The sequence below is a fragment of the Apis dorsata genome, unplaced genomic scaffold (assembly GCF_000469605.1).
Source record: "Apis dorsata unplaced genomic scaffold, Apis dorsata 1.3 scaffold_265, whole genome shotgun sequence".
In the NCBI taxonomy this organism is placed as follows: Eukaryota; Metazoa; Arthropoda; class Insecta; order Hymenoptera; family Apidae; genus Apis; species Apis dorsata.
In genome coordinates this window covers 1,372,080-1,377,483 of record NW_006263543.1, presented here as the reverse complement: position 1 = coordinate 1,377,483, position 5,404 = coordinate 1,372,080, and the positions used below count along the sequence as shown (strand labels likewise).

Sequence of the window (5,404 nt, the reverse complement as noted above, 5' to 3'; positions counted from 1 at the left end):
ATATATATATATATATAGAATACGAACGAGAGAATTAATAGCTGTTACCTAGAATCGCAGTATCGATTATTCGATTTCGTTAATGATTCGTAACGTGGATGAAATACGTTAGTTTCGACGGGAATGGTTCCCATTAATCACCTCGTTAGATGACAGTACGCGAATACAGTTAACGAGATATTTCATATTTGCGTGCGATTAATAAATAAAGAGAAGAAAGAAATAGAAAAAAGAAAAAAAAGAAAAAAAAAAGATAAGTTTTCGATAATCATCGTTCCAAGGATCGTGTTTATTACGTGATTTTTTTAAACCAGTTGTCATAATAAAGATAAACATTTCTAAGATCGACGTTGATTTTACTTGATTGCATTTATGCACGATAATCTGAAAAAAAAAAAATTGTTTGAAACTAACGCGTTAACGTGCCGCGACCAGGTCGATCACGTAGTATCATCCTCCTTGTCGTAATATCACGCGGTCCAATCGGACCCATATGCATTATCATAATCGATATTTCGTTAGCATAATGAAACGATACTCTCTCTCTCTCTCTTCGTTACGAAATGAAACGTTCACACGACACATCTATACGTACGTAATGCGACCATCGAAACAGGAACAATCGCGCGATTAAAATTCTCTCCGCTTCGAGACCCGATGTCGTTTGTTTGTTTGAGGTAGTTAATCGCACACAAAATTCACCTATACACGCGTTACCTTTTATCCGGCTATTTGTTTGTGGCTTGTTAAAAAAAAAATCCATCTCCCTCTCTTTTTCCTTCTTTCATTCATTTCATCTTACACGATGTATTTGTAAATTCTTCTCCAATCGTAAGTAGTTCTTACATCTGTATATATATATTTTTATATCCATAGTACAAATTCTTTTCCAATCGAGAAAGTTGTGTATAGGTTCTCCGTTGTTATTTTCAAATAAATTTTCGAAACTCGATCTATTAACTGCGAACAGATTAAATTCATGCAAATTCGTCTGCAAACGATGAACGGTGTTCTCTCTGGAGAGGCTGTATACATCTACTGTAACTTGGTTTCCAGCTAATTGTTCGTTCTAGTTCTAGTATGGATTCGAGTATTTTTGCCGTTTTGCAAACACCTCTAATCTCAACGTAAGACTGGATCGAAGCACACTCTTGGCATCGCAGGCACAGTTTTTTAATGTAAACAACGTGCTACGAATTGGCTAGCGAGTACACGTTACACTCAGGATATACATGCTTTGTACATTATATATATATAGCACACGAAAGAAACAAGCAAACGCGGGCTTTAAAATTTTCATCTCGCTCGATTCGAAAATTGGACGAATGATTTAAAAAAAAGAGAGAAAGAAAAAAAGCGGATGGAAGGTCAAACTGCGAAAGAAATGGAAAATTAGGAAAATAGTTGTCCGATGCTAGCCGAGAACTCTGGCGGCCGGCCAAGCAACCCCCAACTATTTCGCCTACACCTCGCCTGTTAAAATTCCTGGCTCCAGTGTGTCCTGGGCCACCCCCTCCCTGATCTGCCATCCACACAAACGCACCACGGTCGACCTCCTCCTCGTTTCCAACCTTCCGCCTTCTCTCCCCTCCGGATCCCCTCCCCTCGCTTTCTCTACGATTTATGTTATTTTTCTGGCCAAAGTTTATCGCCCCTCTCCTCGTATCTTTCTGTTCCGCACGCCACCCTTCTTCCGCCCGACATTGAGAAAATTATGTGTATAAAGAAATGCACGCGTTTGAGATATTATTGGGCGAAAGAGAGGAATTTTTGGATCCAAAAGAAATGGAACGGCTCTCCAGCCACGATATTATAACTCGGAGATCTTCCTATTTTTTTTTATCCTCCTCTTTCCTCGTTCTTGGAAGGAGGACGCGTTCTTCAAGGTTGATTTGGTTGAGTCGATCAACGAGACTTTTTCCCTAAATCATGGGTAAATCTCGTCAATTTATCTCGATCGCTTATCCCGTTACTTAAGACCTGGGTATATCGATCTATATAACACGATACGTTCACGCTACATTTAGCACGTCGATCAAGAATCGGCCATTATTCATCCGCGACGAGCTCGTGACGAGCCAGTACCAGTACCAGTTTGATTGAAATTCACCGCTGGATGCAGCTAGAACCTCCTTCCGATATTGAATTCGTGGCTCGAACACATTATCGAACACGTGCTCCCCAGCCTCGTGACACTCGGATGATTTTCGCCCACCGGGGTAATAAGATAAACTCGGAACGAGCTTCACGGCCGATTCATTTACAGCTTGCATTTAATCGCGTCCCTTTTATTCATCCCTCGTCGAAAATCGTTCTAAATCCTCGTATCTCTGCGCCTCTGCTCTTTCCAAGTCGTGGATAACCACGTGTAAACGATCCGTGAAATAGATTGGCGCACGATTCGCAGCGTAAAACGGACGTTGGAAACGTTTGCCCGAGTAGAGGGCAAATACGTACTCAATTATCCTCCCATTTTGAACTCGTCTTTTCTCGTCGTCGAGTATGAGAATTCGAAAGCGTCCAAATTTTCCCGTGTCTAAATTAATAATAACTTGATGCACGAAAAGAATCTTGGAATACGACAAGGTAGTCTTCCCTGTTGAAAAGAGCTCGTGAATTACGGTGTCGTTAAGGCGAAACACCGATGAAACTGAGCCAACCCCATGTCGAAAAAGAAGGGAATAATACTCTCTTTCTCTTCCTCTCTCTTCCTCCCCGATGTGCCAGTCGGCCATTCTTTTCAACCAACAGGCGAGTTAAAGTGTCGTCACGACGGTGAACCCTTTTGTCGAGCTCAAGTATTAAAATCCTCTCGGCCTTAAGCTCTTATCACAATCGCAAGCAGGTTGGCGGGACAAAAGGGGTGGACGCGTCGAGATGGGAGCCGTGTACATCCACCGGGACCCGATCCGCTCCTTTCCTCTCAACTTCCAGCGAATCAACGCCCCATTTTCAACCTCGATACAAGTCCTTTTATTAAGAAGAGGAAAGAAAAAAAGGAAATTTTATTCTCCGCGGTCAATAGCGCTCCCATAATTAATCCCCTCCGCGCTCCTTTTTTAGGAATTCTTGGACGTTTCCTCTTTGAAACGTCGTGTATATTCGATGCTATATATATATATAAGATCGACGGTCTCATGTACGGTTTTTCGACTTTCTCCGTTTTCGAGAAGGAAGAAGGATTTTTGAGTATTAAAAAAGACCAATCGAAGATCTTGTTTGGGGCAAAGTTAAACCACTCGAAGGGAAACCCTCGACTCGAAGGGGGCATTGAAAGACACGCTCGAAGAGGTCTCGAGATCTCTTCGCGCATCGAGATCGTTTCCCGGAATTTCCTCGCCACTTATATATGCTTACAATACTTCTGTATCCCTGTGTGGTTCACAGAGAGAGAAAGAGAGAGAGAGGTTCTCGAAGATCTTCACAGGCCGACAATTTAATCGATGATGAAATTACGGCCGTCTTTCCAAGTAGCCTGCTCGGAACAATGCGGAAGTTGGAAAGTATCGCGAAACTCGAACGAGAAACTTAATCACAACGTCTCTCCCTGATCGAGCTTGGAGGACTGTTTAATCTAAAAAGCGGCCTCGCTCTCTTCCGGCCCAATAAGTTTCCCCGATGCAATTTCGTCTCCCTTCTTCCTTGTAATTAGCATCCAAAATTCGACGGATAATCCGATTCCGGTCAGAAAATTTCCTCGTCGAGTTGCCAGCCGCCATCTTCCTCCTCGAATTTTTCTCGTTCGAATTTCAAATCGATCGAATATTTCGGAAACGATATTGGATATTGCGAGAAAATATTTTCGAGAGGAAGCAAAAAGAACGAGAAGTTGATCTTTCAATTGCAATCGAGCAAAGAATCAAATGATTTAATTTAAAATTGTCCAGTGTATATTTGGATTTATTTATACTTATTTCGCGGAAGAAAGAATGAAATCGTGTTAACAAATTATTTAATAATAAATTGTGGTTTCGAGAGAAAGAAGTTGGAGGAAGCATCGAAGTTTACCGAACACGATCATCGACGTGATGACCGTTGGAAAACAGTTGAAAGAGCGGGATTGTAATAATTAATGCCCGACACGTTCACCTCTTTGAGAATGAGGCTCGATACACCCACGCTCATCGCCGCTCTTGGCTGTGATAAAGTTGCAAACTTTTCTTGCCAATGTCTTTGCACCTGAACTTTTTACGATCTCCTTCGATATCGATCCTCTCTCAACTTAAGATTAACCAAACGACGAGAATTATGATTAATCTTTCCCTTTTATGGATGGAACACGATCCTGGGATCGATATTTTTTTTTTTTTTTTTTGAATCCTTTGGAAACTTGGTTAAGCAAACGACGAGAATTATTATCATCTCTTTACTTTTTATGGGCGTGGAATCGATATTTTTTGCATTTACACTTTTTCATTCTTTGAAATTGTTCCTTCGAACTCTGTGAAAAGATGACGAAGAAGATGATCAGTTTTATGAAACAACCGAGACAAAATGCTAGAATTAATTCTAAATCTAAATCTGACGGATAAATATTGAAATACGTATCATCGAAGGAAACTTCTTTCCAAAAATATTTAAATCATTAAATCATTCCGTATTAATTAAACATCCATCGACTCGCGATTTTCACATTTCCTATCATGGAAACGTAATGTTAGAACCCCAACCCATCCATCTTTGATCGATCCGGAAATACTCGTCGTCGTATACGCTAGCTTAAACTAAATCGTGGTTAAGCCTGATATCAAGCGGGCCGATTGAATAACGAGGAATAATGAGAAGCGAAATGATGAAAAATCGAGCTCGAGCCACTTAGCAGGTTTTTAGGAAAATTTCTACGAAAAGCCAAGGATTTATGCGCGCGTGTCGAAACTCGCGCCACACATTTGCTTGAGGAATTAACCGAGGCCCCTCCGTTTAATCGTGCTATCTATTAATAGCCGAGAAGTATTCATCCCCCGAGTCCCGATAACGGATGCAAACGCGGGGGTTTCGGCCGTTAATTTCCCTCCAAAATCGATGAACGCCGCCGAGATTGAACAGATTTAGAAATTTCGTTGTGCACGTTCGCGGAAAACTCGAGATGGAAATCTCGTGGAATATTGAAAATTGCTGCGTGGGTTATACGTTGTACAGAGAGATAAAAAAATATATATATAAAAAAAAAAAAGAAGAAAAAAGATCGTGATACAAAACGAAACGGTGCGAAAGTGTGTCAAAAAAGCGTGTTGGAAACGAGAATTTTTCTTTTCGAAGAAAAATCGAACTTTGATGATGCGCGTGCACTTGAGGAGATAGAATGTGGAGTAAGATCGTGTTAAGTGCTGCTTCATAGAAAGAACTTTACGATCGATTTTCCAAAAAGAAAGAAAAAAAAAACGGAGCAGCATTCTCAAAAATT

General features: G+C 40.9%; 1 protein-coding gene across 5 annotated transcripts in view; it reads right to left on the bottom strand.

The window, feature by feature from the left end:
• LOC102671618 (endothelin-converting enzyme 1-like) overlaps positions 1-5,404 on the bottom strand; it is a 69,270-nt gene that overhangs the window by 27,200 nt on the left and 36,666 nt on the right. The gene's annotated exons all lie outside the window — the stretch shown is intronic.